The sequence below is a fragment of the Bufo bufo genome, chromosome 2 (genome assembly GCF_905171765.1).
Source record: "Bufo bufo chromosome 2, aBufBuf1.1, whole genome shotgun sequence".
Lineage (NCBI taxonomy): Eukaryota > Metazoa > Chordata > Amphibia > Anura > Bufonidae > Bufo > Bufo bufo.
In genome coordinates this window covers 673,465,773-673,485,339 of record NC_053390.1, presented here as the reverse complement: position 1 = coordinate 673,485,339, position 19,567 = coordinate 673,465,773, and the positions used below count along the sequence as shown (strand labels likewise).

At 44.5% G+C, this 19,567-nt stretch overlaps 1 protein-coding gene across 2 annotated transcripts in view; it reads right to left on the bottom strand.

The window, feature by feature from the left end:
• Nucleotides 1-19,567, bottom strand: part of NPY5R (neuropeptide Y receptor Y5) — a 237,389-nt gene that overhangs the window by 147,818 nt on the left and 70,004 nt on the right. The window contains exons 2-3 of one of the 2 annotated variants that reach the window (XM_040418627.1): nucleotides 7,508-7,642; nucleotides 5,618-5,733 (exon numbers count right to left, since the gene is read on the bottom strand). The gene's annotated coding sequence lies outside the window, so the exon portion shown is untranslated. The remainder of the gene's footprint in view (nucleotides 1-5,617; nucleotides 5,734-7,507; nucleotides 7,643-19,567) is intronic. The other variant, XM_040418625.1, reaches the window with a different exon arrangement.

Sequence of the window (19,567 nt, the reverse complement as noted above, 5' to 3'; positions counted from 1 at the left end):
GCTACTTCTATGAACCCCTGCACCCCTACTTCCTGGGTAGGTAGGCTGTTGCGAAGCAGGTGGTCTACCCTGGGCACGTTTGGCTCCCGACCTCCCACTGCTGCCACCCTGCTGACACCCAGCCATGCTTTCAACACATATAACCACCGGCGTGAACTGAGAATATATTTTTCTTTTTGTACTGAAATAGGCCACTAAATGCTTTTGCCACAAATAAGTGCACCAGTGAAGTGTGTATTTTTTTTTTTCTTTCTTTTCACTTTCAACACATATAACTGCAGAAATGAACTGAGAATATATTTTTCTTTTTGTACTGAAATAGGTCACTTAACGCTTTTAGCAGAAATAAATGCACCATTCAAGTGCGTATATTTTTTTATTTTTGTACTGAAATAGGCCAATAAAGACTTTTAGCAGAGATAAATGCACCAGTGAAGTGTGTATATTTTTTTCTTTCTGTACTGAAATAGGCCACTAAACCCTTTTGACACAAATAACTGCATCAGTGGAAGTGCGTATATTTTTTCTTTCTAGAGTGAAATAGGCCACTAAACCCTTTTTACACAAAAAACTGCATCAGGGAAGTGCGTATACAGTCAGGTCCTTAAATATTGGGACATCAACACAATTCTAACATGTTTGGCTCTATACACCACCACAATGGATTTGAAATGAAACAAACAAGATGTGCTTTAACTGCAGACTGTCAGCTGTAATTTGAGGGTATTTACATCCAAATCAGGTGAACGGTGTAGGAATTACAACAGTTTGCATATGTGCCTCCCACTTGTTAAGGGACTAAAAGTAATGGGACATAATAATAATCATAAATCAAACTTTCACTTTTTAATACTTGGTTGCAAATCCTTTGCAGTCAATTACAGCCTGAAGTCTGGAATGCACAGACATCACCAGACGCTGGGTTTCATCCCTGGTGATGCTCTGCCAGGCCTCTACTGCAACTGTCTTCAGTTCCTGCTTGTTCTTGGGGAATTTTCCCTTCAGTTTTGTCTTCAGCAAGTGAAATGCATGCTCAATCGGATTCAGGTCAGGTGATTGACTTGGCCGTTGCATAACATTCCACTTCTTTACCTTAAAAAACTCTTTGGTTGCTTTTGCAGTATGCTTTGGGTGATTGTCCATCTGCACTGTGAAGCGCCATCCAATGAGTTCTGAAGCCTTTGGCTGAAAATGAGCAGATAATATTGCCTAAAACACTTCAGAATTCATCCTGCTGCTTTTGTCAGCAGTCACATCATCAATAAATACAAGAGAACCAGTTCCATTGGCAGTTATACATGCCCACGCCATGACACTACCACCACCATGCTTCACTGATGAGGTGGTATGCTTAGGATCATGAGCAGTTCCTTTCCTTCTCCATACTCTTCTCTTCCCATCACTCTGGTACAAGATGATCTTGGTCTCATCTGTCCATAGGATGTTGTTCCAGAACCTTGAAGGCTTTTTTAGATGTCGTTTGGCAAACTCTAATCTGGCCTCCTGTTTTTGAGGCTCACAAATGGTTTATATCTTGTGGTGAACCCTCTGAATTTACTCTGGTGAAGTCTTCTCTTGATTGTTGACTTTGACACATATACACCTACCTCCTGGAGAGTGTTCTTGATCTGGCCAACTGTTTTGAAGGGTGTTTTCTTCACCAGGGAAAGAATTCTTCGGTCATCCACCACAGTTGTTTTCTGTGGTCTTCCGGGTCTTTTGGTGTTGCTGAGCTCACCGATGCGTTCCTTTTATTTAAGAATTTTCCAAACAGTTGTTTTGGCCACGCCTAATGTTTTTGCTATCTCTCTGATGGGTTTGTTTTGTTTTTTCAGCCTAATGATGGCTCTTTTGATCTCATCTTGAGAGTTGACAGCAACAGATTCCAAATGCAAATAGCACACTTAAAATGAACTCTGGACCTTTTATCTGCTCATTGTAATTTGGATAATGAGGGAATAACACACACCTGGCCATGGAACAGCTGAGAAGCCAATTGTCCCATTACTTTTGGTCCCTTAACAAGTGGGAGGCACATATGCAAACTGTTGTAATTCCTACACCGTTCACCTGATTTGGATGTAAATATCCTCAAATTAAAGCTGACAGTCTGCAGTTAAAGCACATCTTATTCATTTAATTTCAAATCCATTGTGGTGGTGTATAGAGCCAAAATTTTTAGAATTGTGTTGATATCCCAATATTTATGGACCTGACTGTATGTTATTCCTACTGTACGCTTTCAACACATATATAATTGCAGAAGTGAACTGTGTATATATTTTTCTTGTTTGAAAAGATATAAGCCGCTAAAGGCTTTTCAACATAGCAATTGCACCCCAAGAACAAATTGCTGGAATGAAAGAACTGTATAATGGCTATTTGGATCCCCAAATCATCTTTCCCTGCACTTGTAAATCGCTTTTCTAGCACTGTCCCAAGCGCCTTTTGACGTCTCTTTCTGCACTAAGATACTGTGAAATGATTCCTCTCTACCCTTTCCTTGCACTTGTAAATCATTTTTTTAGGTTTTCTTTAACAATCAGGTTTTTCCAATTTCTGTCCCTAGCGCCTTCTCACGTCTGTCCCTGTACTCAGAACATTTGAAAATGTCTGACTCTAAGATGGCTGCGGTATTTTTAGGGCTGTGACATCACAGGGGTGGCTGGCTGCTGATTGGCTGCATACATGGCATTATTGGTCAGCCCGCCTTCCCAGAGTTCCTTGCCCCATGTCCTCACAGGTGTAGCCACTATTTTCGGAAAAATTGCATTTCGTATCCACAAACTGCAAGGAAATTCGCAGAGCAAAATGGTGGATAATAGACCATTAGATTCACTTGTATGCGGACGTCCCTTGGCACAATGACACAACCAGAATGAATATAGGAGTAGCTTCTTTATTGGAACTTCTAGAAAAAGACAATCTGTTTCTGAGACTAGACTCCTTTCTCAAGTCTAAAATATATGTGACTGAAACAATGTATATATCAATATGCAAACATTTTCAAAGTAATAAATCGTAACTGCCTTGTTAACTATATGATAAAAAATTATTATACAATGAAAAGATTTTTGTTGATAATTATAATTAAAGGGGTTTTCCCGTGGCTAATGTAAAAAATGAAAATCAGATATCATATAGTGCATGACTGCCTCTTTCTAACAAAGCTAGAATCAGTATTGTACCTCACATGGATCCAGAGATCTATGCTAGATTTATATCAAGCTGGCAAATCAAGGGGAGTGTCTTATCTGCTGCAGCTCTCTTCCTATCACAACTCAGAAGGCAGATGAAGAATGACACTGAGCATGTGCGGCCATCTCAGTGAGCCTACAAAGAAATAAGAAAAAAAATGGCAGATGACTCTATACAGATACATTTTATTGAATAACTTAGTTGCTATGCTACATTTTTAATAAAATGCAATTACAAAAGTATTGAGTTCCAGGTGCTGGTTTAAAAATTGTAGAATGTTTTTCATGGGACAACCCCTTTATTAAATTAATAAATGCACAAATAGATAAATAAATTGTGAACACTAGAAATACTTTTTTCCACATAAAAATGAAAAAAATAAAATAAAAAAGAACCCATGACTACCCCTGATACAATATTTGTATGTAGATGCTCAAATCCAAGACCGTAGAATATATAAAATTCTAGAATTCTAATTCTATCAAATTCTGTCAAAAATTCTAGTCAAGAGTTGTATTTAAGATTTATAAATGTAATGGTAGATGTCATAAATGTGGGATGAAGAGATAAATAAGTGGACTGTAGTGGGTTAGCAAAATTAGTTTGTTCAAGGAGAATAACGATAAAGAACGATAAAACATTGCAAGTAATACAGTTGTATGTATGTGAATCCACTTGGACTAGCATAGTGAGGCTTTGCATCAGGATTTAAGTATATTTAGATATATATTGGTGATAAAAAGCGAGATCATACCACTTTTTTGTGGAGCCATAGATGGGGTGATAATAAGCTCTGTGTTCACAATAATCATTATATGGATGGTATGACTGTGCACCAATATAGTGTTGCTGTGTGAAGGACATACATCAGAAGCTAGGATTGCTGTCCTGCACTAGAGAGCTGGTGAGTGCTCTGCCAGTGTGCTGACAAACCGAGGCACATTACCCATTACTGTCCACTTATTTATCTCTTCATCCCACATTTATGACATCTACCATTACATACACACATGCACAAAACTGTTGGTACCCTTCCGTAAAACAAAATAAAAACCACAATGGTCACTGCAATAACTTGAAACTGACAAAAGTAAAAATAAATACAAATTTACTGAAAATCAACTAATGAAAATCAGACATTGCTCTGGCCAGGGCAAAAAGGAAGGTACTCTTAACTTAATCAAGCGATTTCTGTAACTCTCAATGAGACTTCTGCACCTGTCCACAGGTATTTTGGCCCTCTCCTCATGGACAAACTACTCCAGCAATCTCAGGTTTAAAGGGTGCCTTCTCCAGAATTCCTTGATAGTCTTGTGATTTCATTGTACCCTGCACAGATTCAAGACAACCTGTGCCAGATGCAGCAAAGCATGTATGCATGTATGCTTTATTTTTTGCATCTGTGAAAATAGAGATCATGTGACTTGCTAAAAAGCTCTATTTTTGTCTTATCTGTCCAAAGGACATTTTCTCAGAAGCTTTGTGGCTTGTCAATATGCATTTGGCAAATTCCAGTTTCACATTTTTATAATTAATTTAAGCAGTGGTTTCCTCTTCAATCTCTTTCTACACTGATGTACCTTGACCTTGGAGTTCACCTCTAACCTTTTTGGAAGTTGTTCTGGGCTCTTTGGTTACCATTCATATTATCCATCTCTTCAATTTGTCATCAATTTTCCTCTTGTGGACATATCCAGAGAGGTTGGCTACAGTCCCATAGACCATAAATGTCTGAATAATATGTGTAACTGTAGTAATAGGAACATTCAGCTATTTGGAGATGGTCTTAGGTTGGTGGTTGGGTGTTACAGTGTCTGCAAGGAAACTATCTTAGGGAGTCAGGGAGAGTCAGAAATTAATCAAGCTTATTGCCAGGGAGAGTTAAGTGAAAGGTTAGGATTCCAAAGAAGAATTGTGTGTGTGTTTTGTTTAGAATAGGGAAAAGCAGGGCAGCTGACAAACAGGGAAAGAGAAGACAGGAGCTGTGGCTGGCTGTGCCTACTTTCAGAAGTGCAGGTGCTGCATTGCAGACCTCAAAAGCAGCTACCTGCAAGCAAATACTTTCATTTTTCCGCCAGTTTTCATAAAAATCCTTTTTTTGTGGGGTTCAACTTTGCTAAGCAGCATATATACATATAATTGCCCTTTTATGTATATTCAGTTTCCACAGGGTTGCAATTAATTTTAATTTTAATTTTTTGGGGGGTTTAATTTAATTAAGCTACAAATATACAGTACATGATTATTGTTGCAATACCCAAGGTGTGGCAGAAATCTACCTTTGTGTATTAAGGTGAAATTGAGCATCAAACCTCAATCGCCCATTTATGAATATTAATTTTCCACATAGTTGCAATTTAAATCTTTTTGGGGGGAGTTCAATTTAATTAAGCTTCATATATACTGCATCAATACCTACATTTTCTCACTCTTTTGGCTGATTCCGATGAATAGACCTTGCCTTGCTGGAGGTGCCCCATCTTGCCACTGTTGCTGTCTGTCTGCATCAATACCCAAGGTGCAGCCACAATCTACCTGTGTGTATTAAGGTGAAATTGAGCGTCAAGTCTTTTTGCATATTCAGTTTCCACACTGTTGCAATTAAATTTTTTCTGGAGGGGGTTCAATTTAATTAAGCTGCATATATACTTGATTACTGCATCAATATTTACATTTTCACACTCCTCTGGTTGATTCCAATAAAGAGACCTTGTCTTTCTACTCTTGCTCTCTGTCTGCCTACCATCATGTTCTGTACAACTGCTGTTGCGGCCTGCATCATGTAACTTATGCCACTTTCCAACCATCATGTTCTGTATGGCTGCGGCCTGCATAATACCAATTGCCAATCAGCTGTTACTGCCACCTCTACAATGGCACCGCTGCCATCATGCCACTGCTGCAACCTGCTGACCATCATCTTCTGTAAGGCTGCTGCTGCCTTTCTGCCAAGATATACCACATGGCTGCTCCGGCAGATGCCGCCTCAACTGCTGCTGCTCCTCACTGCTAATCTCCTACTGCTACAATCATTAACGCAAAGCATCTACTGCCACTATTACTACTACTTCTACTATTGCTACTACTATTTATAGACAGCCTTGTATGTTCCATGCCATACTGCTCCTGTTGCCGCCAGTATTGCAGCTGCATGTCGCTATATCCACACTGTACCCTTTCCACATCCACACTGCACTTCTGCTGCTCCCAATTAAAAGGGATACATTTTTTAGCCACTTTTTCTTCTGACAATCAACACTTGTGTGTGTCGTACGGGCAGACATTCTGACCGTGTCAAGGCATTATTTATGGACACTTTTATTTATTTATTTTTATCCCATAACACAGTGTGTGTTTAAACATCATCTGCGCCCGATAAGGGACAATTTTTGGAAGCTTTGGAATATGAAAAAGCAGAACATGTGCCGGCATGGTGTGTTTTTAAACACACTGTATGTTAACACCGTCAAACGTGCATGTCAGTCACTCAGGCATCATTTATTATTGCGGTCATTGCATTCCAGAGCTTCCGGAGGGGGGAGGAGGCTAGAAGGTTTGACTTGAACCAATTTGGGTTCAAATCAAACTCAAAAACCAGACCAGAAAAGAATCTTGACTGGTTTGCTAATCTCTAATCTATGATGCTTAGTTTAACATGTCCCATAGACAAATTATTTTCAATCTTTTCTAGGGTTACCATCATTTTGTCCAGGCCAGTTTCATTAGTTTGTTTTTTTAATTATTCTGTTAAACCACAATTCTAAAGACATGTCTGATTTTCATTTGCTGATTTTCAGTAAATTTATATTTATTATTTTTGTCAGTTTCAAAATATTTCAGTGACTATTGTGTATTTTGGACATTCAAATACATTATATAATCTTGGATTTGAGCGTCTACATGTGTCTATTATAACACGAGTGGTCATGGGTACTTCTCATTCATTTTTTTCATTTTTATATGACAAATTAGCAAGGAATTTTTTTTTTATCATATTATATATTTGTATAGTTGTATTTTATTTCATCAACTTGATAACAAGGCAGTTACAAATAGATCTGTTTTTCTCAGCCAGAACAGTACCATGCACAATCTATACTTTTTTGCTTTGAAAATGTTTGCATATTGACAGGACAGGGACAAGGTATTTTTGTGCCCTAGGCAGACCAGGCAAATTGCACCCCACCCCCTCCCATCGTCCCTCAAATCATTTTCAAGTGAACTTACTTCCTAATAAAGGGATTTCAAAACATTTAAAAACAAAAAATAGTGAGGGGCATACATAACACTTGTAAATCTATTAACTCACTGGTGATGTCTCCACTTTTTTGAGTTGTTCACTTTCCTTTTCTTCTCCATGCAATCCAAACCATCATGAAGATTTCTCCTAAAGGCTCCAGAGTTCATTGAGCAGGCATCTTTATCTAGGGATGTGCAGACGCCACTGCCATATAAGAAGACATCAGGATTAATAAATGGCACACTATGGATGGGGCCTCTAGCATAATTTGCATGTTACACCACTGACTTTAGCTTATTGCTTCTGAAATCCATGCCCATCCTCTATAGTAAACAAACCTCCTATCCAGCTAACCATTTTAACATTGCCATCCTGTAGTTTCCACCAATACTGTCTGCTGCTGCCCCGTGTACCCAGATTACTGTACTGACAGTGCTGCCCAATGCCCCCAAATACTGTACTGTCAAAATAAAAGTGCCTAAAGATGTATGGACAGACCTAATTATAGGCCCCAAAGCAAACAGGCATCATACCAGACCCCAAAATAGATTCAAACCCCAGACCTGAATTCAAAATTAATTGGATTGTTCAGCAAAGTAGTTTTATAAACGGTTTCAAACGCTATAAAATAATAAAAGAAGTGATACCTTACTGAACCCCCAACGCTTGCTTCCCCATCACAGGTCACAGCTCTGAGTTGACAGGGTTTTGGAAATACAGAGACCAGTAAGGACACAGGAAGGACAGCAGCGGGAATAAGAAAGACATCAATAATTATTATTTTATAGCATTCTAATCAGTCCTTAAAAATAATACAGATTAAGTAATACAGACCCCAGATGAGACCCTAAAATAAATAAACACCTCCAGATAATCCCCAAATTTAGTAGACTTTGAGACTAGGCCCCCAAATCAATCCAGACCTCAGATAAGCCATTAAATTCTTACCAATCCAAGATTAGACCCCAAATCAGCTCCAAATTCATTCGGATCCCAGATCCAAATGCAAATTCATGTCCCAAGTTATACCAGTACACGTCTTCCCAGTTATTCCAGTACACATCTCCCGTTATACCATTACATACATCTCCCAAGTTATACCAGTACCCATAGTGATGCCAGTATCTGTACTTACAAATTAGATAGAGCCCTATATATCCAAGAAGTACCACTAATAAACAGAACACCTATATATTTTCCTGGCAATATATAACCCCAATAATAAAGTAATACCTTTTCAAATACCAATCATTAAATGTTTATTAGTTTTTAAATATTACACAAATACCCCATACATTAAAAAACATTAAAAGGTTAGAAAACAGATATATGGACTGCAGTTGAGCACTTGCCTTTTTTAGTATATGTTATATTATATGGACCATAGGATGATAGATGGATAGATAGATAGACTATAAAGACCATGATGTAATTATGTGTGTAATTTATATATATAAATATATATATATATATATCTATATATACACTCACCTAAAGAATTATTAGGAACACCTGTTCTATTTCTCATTAATGCGATTATCTAGTCAACCAATCACATGGCAGTTGCTTCAATGCATGTAGGGTTGTGGTCCTGGTCAAGACCATCTCCTGAACTCCAAACTGAATGTCAGAATGGGAAAGAAAGGTTATTTAAGCAATTTTGAGCGTGGCATGGTTGTTGGTGCCAGACGGGCCGGTCTGAGTATTTCACAATCTGCTCAGTTACTGGGATTTTCACGCACAACCATTTCTAGGGTTTACAAAGAATGGTGTGAAAAGGGAAAAACATCCAGTATGCGGCAGTCCTGTGGGCGAAAATGCCTTGTTGATGCTAGAGGTCAGAAGAGAATGGGCCGACTGATTCAAGCTGATAGAAGAGCAACGTTGACTGAAATAACCACTCGTTACAACCGAGGTATGCAGCAAAGCATTTGTGAAGCCACAACACGCACAACCTTGAGGCGGATCGGCTACAACAGCAGAAGACCCCACCGGGTACCACTCATCTCCACTACAAATAGGAAAAAGAGGCTACAATTTGCACGAGCTCACCAAAATTGGACTGTTGAAGACTGGAAAAATGTTGCCTGGTCTGATGAGTCTCGATTTCTGTTGAGACATTCAAATGGTAGAGTCCGAATTTGGCGTAAACAGAATGAGAACATGTATCCATCCTCTGATGGCTACTTCCAGCAGGATAATGCACCATGTCACAAAGCTCGAATCATTTCAAATTGGTTTCTTGAACATGACTATGAGTTCACTGTACTAAAATGGCTCCAACAGTCACCAGATCTCAACCCAATAGAGCATCTTTGGGATGTGGTGGAACGGGAGCTTCGTGCCCTGGATGTGCATCCCTCAAATCTCCATCAACTGCAAGATGCTATCCTATCAATATGGGCCAACATTTCTAAAGAATGCTATCAGCACCTTGTTGAATCAATGCCACGTAGAATTAAGGCAGTTCTGAAGGCAAAAAGGGGTCCAACACCTTATTAGTATGGTGTTCCTAATAATTCTTTAGGTGAGTGTATATATATATATATATATATATATATATATAGTGCTGCCCATAATTATTCATACCCCAGGCAAATTTTTAATTAAAGTTACTTTTATTCAGCCAGCAAGTAATTTTTTGATGGGAAATGATATAGGTGTCTCCCAAAAGATAATAAGACGATGTACAGGAGGCATTATTGTGGAAAAAAAACATTTCTCAGCTTTTATTTACATTTAAGCAAAAAGTGTCCAGTCCAAAAATATTCATACTCTTCTCAATAATAAATAGAAAAGCCTTTATTGGCTATACAGCAATCAAATGCTTCCTATAATTGAAGACCAGCTTTTTGCATGTCACCACAGGTATTTTTGCCCATTCATCTTAAGCAATGAGCTCCAAATCTTTCAGGTTGGAGGGTCTTCTTGCCATCACCCTGATCTTTACCTCCCTCCACAGATTCTCAATTGGATTCAAGTCTGGACTCTGGCTGGGCCACTCCAAAACGTTAATGTTGTTGTCTGCTAACCATTTCTTCACCACTTTTGCTGTGTGTTTTGGGTCAGTGTCATGCTGAAATGTCCACTGGTGCCCAAGGCCAAGTTTCTCTGCAGACTGCCTGATGTTGTCGTTGAGAATCCTCATGTATTGCTCTTTTTTCATGGTGCCGTTTACTGTGATTAGGTTCCCTGGTCCATTGGCTGAAAAACACCCCCAAAGCATTAGGTTCCCACCACCATGTTTGACAGTGGGGATGGTGTTCTTTGGGTTGAAGGCTTCTCCTTTTTTACGCCAAATGAAGGAAACATCATTGTGACCAAACAATTAAATTTTTGTTTCATCTGACCATAACACAGAAGACCAGAAGTCTTCTTCCTTGTCCAGGTGAGTTTTTGCAAAGGCCAAGCGAGCTTTTGTGTGTCTTATCTAGAGCAGTGGCGTCCTCCTTGGTCTGCATCCATGGAACCCAGCAGTATGCAGTGCCCGTTGGATTGTCTGCCTTGAGACATTGCCACAAGCAGAGCCCAGTTTCACCAGGATGGCCTTGGTGGTGATCCTTGGATTCTTTTTCACCTATGTCATTTCCCATCAAAAAATTACTTGCTGGTTGAATGAAAGTAACTTTAGGGGTATGAATAATTATGGGCAGCACTGTATATATATATATACATAGGTAAGGCTGCTGTGCAGCCTGTATTTGTGGGAGGGGCATAGGCCTCGCCCCTTGGCTATAAAGTCCACGGAGTACAGGGGACGGGACATGCAGCCAGGTACCTGGCACTTCCGGTTCACGTCTGGTTCCTGCGCGTCCCGCTCCTTTACGTCTCGGTCTGGGTAAGTATTGGTCGGCGTTCGGCTCGTCTCGTTTTCGTCCAGGTAAGCAGGGAATCCGATGCCGTTCATCGGCAGCGTGGTGACCGCACGGCGGGTCGGGTCCTCACCCCGGTGCGGGGGGCAGCGCACGGCGGATCATGGTCCTTACCTCGGTACGGGGGCGGGCAGGTACGTTGGGGGGTATGCCGTGGCCCGGCAGGCTTCCATGAGGCAGGCCGGGCGGCGCAGGCCGATTGCGTGCGGGCGTGTGTTCCAGGAGCGGCCGCGTGTGCCGGTTGCTAGGCACGCTCGGCGGCTCCGCCCCTGGTAATGCTCGCGCCGTGTATGGGAACCCCGCCGGCAGCGGGGGGGATCTGCGGGCATGTCAGAGGCTCATGGTCACCAGCACGTGCACACCATCAGGCACATTGCTGATCATCATTGGGGAGCATTCTGTTGTTCCCCAGTTGCTGTCCCAGTTACACGCTTCAATTGTGGCCAAGATGCCCTTTTCCCAGTAGCTGCATACATGTCTGACACCTCAGATACTCTGACTTACAGTCTGTCAGGCCTGACCGTATTTGCCAGTGAAATTGTCTGCCCACCCTGTATGGAAATATGCTGATACTACATATCTGTCAGCAAATGTGTTTTAAAAAAAAAAAAAATCGGGTCCTTATCCCCTGCACAGCTCTGGTGGTCTGTTGGGCGGAGGAGCACATTATCAGAGTTGCCATATAGGCAGGTCTAGATACAGCCACACCACGTGGTCCCATTTGAAATACTGTTAACTGGATCCAACAGGGATCCGGTGGGTTCTAGCATTTAATGCCATTAGTCAGCCGGTTGTTGATTTGTTGGGCTCTCCGTGCTGGAGCAGCAGTTGCCTGCGTTCTCGGCAGGCCTGTGGCTCCAGCGGGAAAGCAGGGCTGGCCCTGAGTGAAAAAAAAAAAAAGAAAAGAAAAGTTTTTGGGGGATTCTCCATACCTTTACATTGTTGTTATGCATCATCATATTTCAGTGGCTGCTTCTAGTCGGTTATCTGACGCTTCACGCCATTCCAAGGATTCCTTTATTTACAGTAGGTGGTACGTTCTGATTTACATACGGGTATGTTATGTGTCACGGTGGGTTTGGCCGCAGGCACATTCACACGTCTCCCATATGTTATGTCCGCCGCACCGGTGGCATGTTGTCCCACTTGGCACATCCAGGTTGTCCTACTCGTTTCTCTCGTTGCTCTTCTGCTTGAAGCGTTCTGGCGGTATCCTGTCAGCCACCCCGGTGACACATGATTCTGCCTGGAATGTCCAGGTTGTCACTTGTCTATTGTGGTACGTCTTCTTGAAGCGTTCAGGCTATGTTGCGTCCGCCACTCCGGTGGCTCGTGGTCCGGCCTGGAACGTCCAGGTTGTCACTTCGTCTATTGTGGTACGTCTGCTTGAAGCGTTCAGGCAATGTTACGTCCGTCACGCCGGTGGCACGTGGTCCTGCTTGGAACGTCCAGGGTGTCATTCTCGTCTCTTGTGGCATATCTGCTTGAAGCGTTCAGGCAAAGTATGTCTGCCACGCCGGTGGCACGTGGTCCTGCCTGGAACGTCCAGGTTGTCATATTCGTCTCCTGTTGCATGTCTGCTTGAAGCGTTCAGGCAATGTTACGTCCGCCACGCCAGTGGCATGTGGTCCTGCCTGGAACTTCCAGGGTGTCATTTGTTCGTCTCTTGTGGTACGTCCGCTTGAAGCGTTCAGGCATTTTTATGTTTGTCACTCCGGTGATGCGTGGTCCTGCCTGGTACATCCAGGTTGTCTTATTCGTCTCCTTGTTGCACGTCTGTCTGAAGCGTTCAGGCAATGTCGCGTCTGCCGCCCCGGGGGCATGGTGTCCTGTCTATATACGTCCAAGGGGTCTTTTTCACCAGTCTTGGCACACATCCGCCATAGCAGCATGCATGACCTAGCAGCACCCGGGGGCATGTCATCCTGGTTTGTTGGCTCGTCAGTCCGTATCATTGTGGGCCTGGCGCATGTAGGCCATGTTTTCTTTTACACTTAGTGGCAGGCTGCACGGCCTGATATAACCAGGTCGGTAATATTCCCAGTGCATTCGGATTTTCATACATTGTTTTTGTTTATACGGCAGCTCGTGGGGGGTCTCAGTGCCTTCGGCCTTCCATAAACAAGGCCTCCACCTCGGTCAGTGGTACGGGCCTCCGGTACGGTATCTGTTCCATTTTTCATCAAATTCCATAACCAGGCGAGTATCAGTTCTGGTCCTTCAGGCCCGGCCATAGTCAAGGGTCGGTATGGCTGACAGGGGCCAGGGGGGGGGGGGGCACCCGGATGTCCAAGGTATGCCTGGTCTCCGCACGAGTAACAAAGGTTTTGTCCTCAGGTAGTGACCAGGGCGTAGAGTTATTTTGGAGCGGTCAACATGTCTCAGGCCTCAGACATTGATGACGCCTCGTCCATCTCCGGGTCCGTGGTTTCCAGTCTGGCTGGTCATGGATCCCTGAGGAACTGGACAATTCCGAAGCTGGTGGCGGAATTGAATAGAAGGGGCATCAGCCATCCGGCTTCAGCCAGAAAAGCCGAACTTTATAGGCTGCTGGTATCTAGCCCGGTTCCATCCAGCGAGCAACTGGCAGGTCCTAATATCCAGTCTTCATTGGCTCAGTTGAATGCCACAATGAGGAGTCTGGCTGCCTCGGTAGCGGACATCCAGCACAGGGTCATGGAGCTGGAGTCCAGGGCCTCCACCGCTTCGCAGTCAGTGGTGCCCGTGGCTGCGGTGTCATGGCCTGTGGCGGGTTCCCCAGGTATGTCCTCTACTCCTCCGGCCATTGTCCCAGCTCATTTTGTGGCGGAGAATATTAGAAGGGATATACTGGCAGGCAAAGAGGTCAACCTGGCATCCATCCTCATAGCATCGCACGATGCAAGCGAGCACAGAACAATTGATTGCGGGGAGGTGTCAGTGGTGATGAGGTCCAAGGATGCCCGGTTGAATCGCAAACTGTCCATACCGGAATTTGTTCTCGCATTCAGTTTGTTTAGAGACGTCATTTGTTTAGAGACGTCACAGCCAGATAGGAGGGAGGAGCTGGACGCCTATTTGTACCAGGTCACTGATTTGGGTCACAAGTATGGGGGCTCGGCGTTTTATGACTACCACCGGTCCTTCACGGCTAAAGCCGCAGCCTCCCTAGCACAGTTCTAATTTATGACCAATTGGGCTGTGCTGGATATGGAGCTATTCTGCAGGCATTTTGCAGGTCTCCGAGCCCCCACTTGTGGCGCATGCCAGTCCATTTTTCATGCCACAGAATGGTGCCCCAACGAGGCGGCCGCTCATCCGGACAGAGCCCTTCCAGGAACGTCAGGGGTCCCCAGGGGCCCGGCCCTCATGGACAAGTTTGGCAGGCCAATTGTGTATCTGGGCAAGAGCCAGATATGCAATAATTTCAACTTCGGTCACTGCATGTTCAGTGGGTGCAGGGCCCTTCACGTGTGCACAGTCTGCTTCCGGGCACATCCCAGGTCCACCTGTCCTAAAAAATCTGTCAAGCAGGCATGACTGACCGACGTTAACGTTAACCTCCTGGAGGCGCTCCTGGAAGGTCATGACGACCGGCAGTTCGTGCAGCATTTGATTACTGGCCTGTCACAAGGGTTCCACACGGGATTGGTGGCCCTGCCGCATTCAAATTAGGAGTGTGAGAACCTCCTCTCTGCCAGACAGGATCCTGAGGCGGTGCAAGCGGCATTATCCTTGGAGTTGGACAAAGGGTTCCTCATTGGTCCGTTTGACTCGATTCCCTTTGAGGTTTGGAGGGTCAACCCTATTGGGGTGGTGACGAAGAAAGGCTCAAATAAAAGTAGACTGATCTACGATCTCTCGGCTCCTCATTCTTCTCACATCCCTAGTATTAACTCTCTCATACCATCGGAAGAGTTTAGCATGACATACTCCTCTATCGATGAGGCCATTCAATTCATTCTCAAGGCAGGCAGGGGGGCCTGGTTGTCTAAAACTGATATTGCTGATGCATTTAAATTACTCCCGATCCTCCCGCAACTGTGGCAATATTATGGCATCAAGTGGGCAGGCAAATACTACTTTGCCAATCGTCTGACGTTTGGATCAAAAAGCAGCCCATGGCTGTTTGACCGTCTGGCCCAGGCCCTGCACTGGATTCTGGTCGAACATGGGCAGGCTCCTATGTGTATTCACTACCTGGATGACTTCCTGCTGGTGGAGCACCCCTCCCGACAGCCCTCTGGTTTGTCCTCCCTGCTGGAGTTATTTTCAGCGCTCCAGGTTCCTGTCACCGCAGGGAAGACGGTCAGCCCTTCCTCGTCAATCACCTTCCTGGGGGTCGTTCTGGATTCTGCAAGGTTGGAGGCGAGGCTCCCCGAGGAGAAGTTACAGCAGATCCGATTAGCCATCCAGGAAGCGGCAAAATCCTGCTTCCTGACCAAGACGAGCCTCCAATCGTTGCTGGGTCGGCTGAACTTTGCCATGAGGGTCATGCCTCAGGGGCGCAACTTCGTGTCCCGGCTCTTGCTGCTCCTGCCATCGGCCCCAGAACAGGACAGTGTCGTTCGTTTGGACCAACAGGCCATGGCAGACCTGTCAATGTGGAGCACATTCATGTCCTCATGGAATGGCGTGAGATTGTTTATTCCCCCCGGGACCCGTCCTCTCCCACGGTCTATTCTGACACGGCCGCATCCAAGGGCTTTGCAGCCATATTTGGCAACCACTGGCTTGCCAGTGCCTGGCCGTCCCAGATCATGATGGACGAACAGGCCCTTCGGTCATCCCCCCTGTTGGAGTTGTATCCGTTGGTGGCAGCGGCCCATGTATGGGGCTAAGATTGGTCAGACTCGAGGGTGTTATTCATTACCGATAGTCAGGACTTGGTCGACATCATCCGCAATGGCAGAGCAAAATCCCCTAAGATCATGGCTCTCATGCGTAGGCTGGTTTGGTTGTCCATGGTGCATAATTTTTGCATTGAGTGCTCCCACATTCAGGGTTCCAAGAATACTGCTGCGGATGCATTGTCCCGGTTTAACGTCAATATCTTTTTTCAGAACATGCCACTCGCAGACGCAACGGGGGCAGGCGTTCCAGCATACAGCGACCTGGTGTGGGACTGACATCATTGATCAGCAAAGCAAAGGACCTGTTGCACCAGAGCCTGTCTGAGAATACAGTCAGGAACTATCGTACGGGCTGGAATCTGTATAGGAAGTTTGCCGAGAGTCATCCACAGGGCAACGTGGATGACGTGTCATTCATAATGGCTTTCATCGCGCATTGCCATGTCAACCTCAGACTCGCTCACAATACCATCCGCCTGTATTTGGCGGGGGTGCAACATCAGTTCACGTTGGACAATCCGGCCCGGATCTCTTTCTTTACATCTCAGGCAATCAAGGCCACGCTCCGGGCATTGAGAAAGCCGTTGCAAGTAGGCCGGTGGTCCGTCAACCCATGTCCGGCTCCTTGTTTAGGCAGTTGTCCTTGGCTCTGGATGGTGATCCTTTTGGGCCCTTGGTTAGCACCATCATTAAAACCGCCCTTTACCTAGGGTTTTACGGGTTCCTTCGCCCGGGGGAATTTACCGCTTCCGTCCGGAGCGGCCATCATCTCCAGAAGCAGCACTTGACCTGGCATCACGACCTGTTTGTGCTGAGCATTCCATCTACCAAGACCGCTCAGACAGGGCCTCCAACCCTGGTATCGTTTTTCTCCTCGCACAACGACTGGTGCCCGGTCAAGGTGCTGCGACAATTGTCTGTGGCCCTGCAGGCGGCGGCAGATAGTCCCCTACTTCCCTTCAAAGGAGGGCCGTTGTCCACGCCCCAGTTCATGTCACATGTGCGCTCATTAATGGCGGGGTTAGGTCAGGACCCGAAGGGCATCTCGGGACACTCCTTTCGTATTGGGGCGACCTCGGCGGCATCTAGACACCAGATACCTCATCATGTCATCAGGTGCATGGGGCGCTGGAGGTCGTCATGTTTTTCTAGATACATTCCAAATCCTCAATCAGAGATCCGTAATGCTTTCTGTTCTCTTGCACTGTAATAGTACAATAAAGTATCTGTCCGTATGATTGTGTCTCCTTTTTGGCCCCTTTTAGGCCTATCCTCGTTACAGGCTTCCGGCATTAACAAGCCAGAGGTTGGCGCTATCTACTACGTCCAGGGATCGTCGCCCTGACCACAAGTAGGTAAGGCTGTCGTGCAGCCTGTATTTGTGGGAGGGGCATAGGCCCCGCCCCTTGGCTATAAAGTCCATGAAGTACAGGGGACGGGATGTGCAGCCAGGTACCCCTCCCTCCCTTCCCTTTTTCTTAGCTCTTCCTTAAGGATAGGCCCCCTTTTAGGCCTATCCTCGTTACAGGCTTCCGGCATTAACAAGCCAGAGTTTGGCGCTATCTACTACGTCCAGGGACCGTCGCCCTGACCACAAATATATATATATAATAAAAGCATGGTTGCACAACATTTCACATGCAAGCAATAGAACTGAGAAATGGGGGTCATTCAAAATCAATGTGGTATTATACCTACTAGAAATAAAAAATAGAAGCTCTTTGCACACATTTTTGATCAAACGCGTGTCGGGCCCATCTACCAGGCGTCAAGGTGGCTTCCGCAGATGGGTTCCTAACACTAACAGAACTGCCTCTTTTGGACTTACTTAAGCCTACAATATTCAGGGCGATGTAGGAACCAGCTACATTTGTACTCTGCTCAGAAGCCCCAGGGAGACCATGATTGTGTTAGTCTAAATTTTCTTGTAGTATATATATATATATATATATATATATCTCAGACAAAAATTTTTTAATTCTCACCTCTCCTCATGTGCACTCCCCTGGTCGTCGTCGCTCCTGCTCCACTGATCCAGGTGCCTGCACTGCACTGTGACCTGACATTAGGTCATAATGTGTGCCAGTGTATACCACATCTTGACATTCTTTGCTCTCAGGGGGGCAACAGTGCAGCGTGGGTGCCTGGACAGGAGGACCATAGGGAGTGCATATCGATATACACTCACCTAAAGAATTATTAGGAACACCATACTAATACAGTGTTGGACCCCCTTTTGCCTTCAGAACTGCCTTAATTCTACGTGGCATTGATTCAACAAGGTGCTGATAGCATTCTTTAGAAATGTTGGCCCATATTGATAGGATAGCATCTTGCAGTTGATGGAGATTTGAGGGATGCACATTCAGGGCACGAAACTCCCGTTCCACCACATCCCAAAGATGCTCTATTGGGTTGAGATCTGGTGACTGTGGGGGCCATTTTAGTACAGTGAACTCATTGTCATGTTCAAGAAACCAATTTGAAATGATTCGAGCTTTGTGACATGGTGCATTATCCTGCTGGAAGTAGCCATCAGAGGATGGATATATGTTCTCATTCTGTTTACACCAAATTCGGACTCTACCATTTGAATGTCTCAACAGAAATCGAGACTCATCAGACCAGGCAACATTTTTCCAGTCTTCAACAGTCCAATTTTGGTGAGCTTGTGCAAATTGTAGCCTCTTTTTCCTATTTGTAGTGGAGATGAGTGGTACCCGGTGGGGTCTTCTGCTGTTGTAGCCCATCCGCCTCAAGGTTGTGCGTGTTGTGGCTTCACAAATGCTTTGCTGCATACCTTGGTTGTAACGAGTGGTTATTTCAGTCAACGTTGCTCTTCTATCAGCTTGAATCAGTCGGCCCATTCTCCTCTGACCTCTAGCATCCACAAGGCATTTTTGCCCACAGGACTGCCGCATACTGGATGTTTTTCCCTTTTTACACCATTCTTTGTAAACCCTAGAAATGGCTGTGCGTGAAAATCCCAGTAACTGAGCAGATTGTGAAATACTCAGACAGGGCCGTCTGGCACCAACAACCATGCCACGCTCAAAATTGCTTAAATCACCTTTCTTTCCCATTCTGACATTCAGTTTGGAGTTCAGGAGATTGTCTTGACCAGGACCACCCCCCCTAAATGCATTGAAGCAACTGCTATGTGATTGGTTGACTAGATAATTGCATTAATGAGAAATAGAACAGGTGATCCTAATAATTCTTTAGGTGAGTGTATATATACATTGTTTTATTCACATTTTTAGATTTGTGAAAGGAGTCTATGTACTCCAAAATGCATTGGGGGAGATTTATCAAACTGGTGTAAAGTAGAACTGGCTTAGTAGCCAATAGCAACCAATCAGATTCCACCTTTCATTTTTCACAGCTCCTTTGGAATCGGATTGGTTGCTATGGGCAACTAAGAC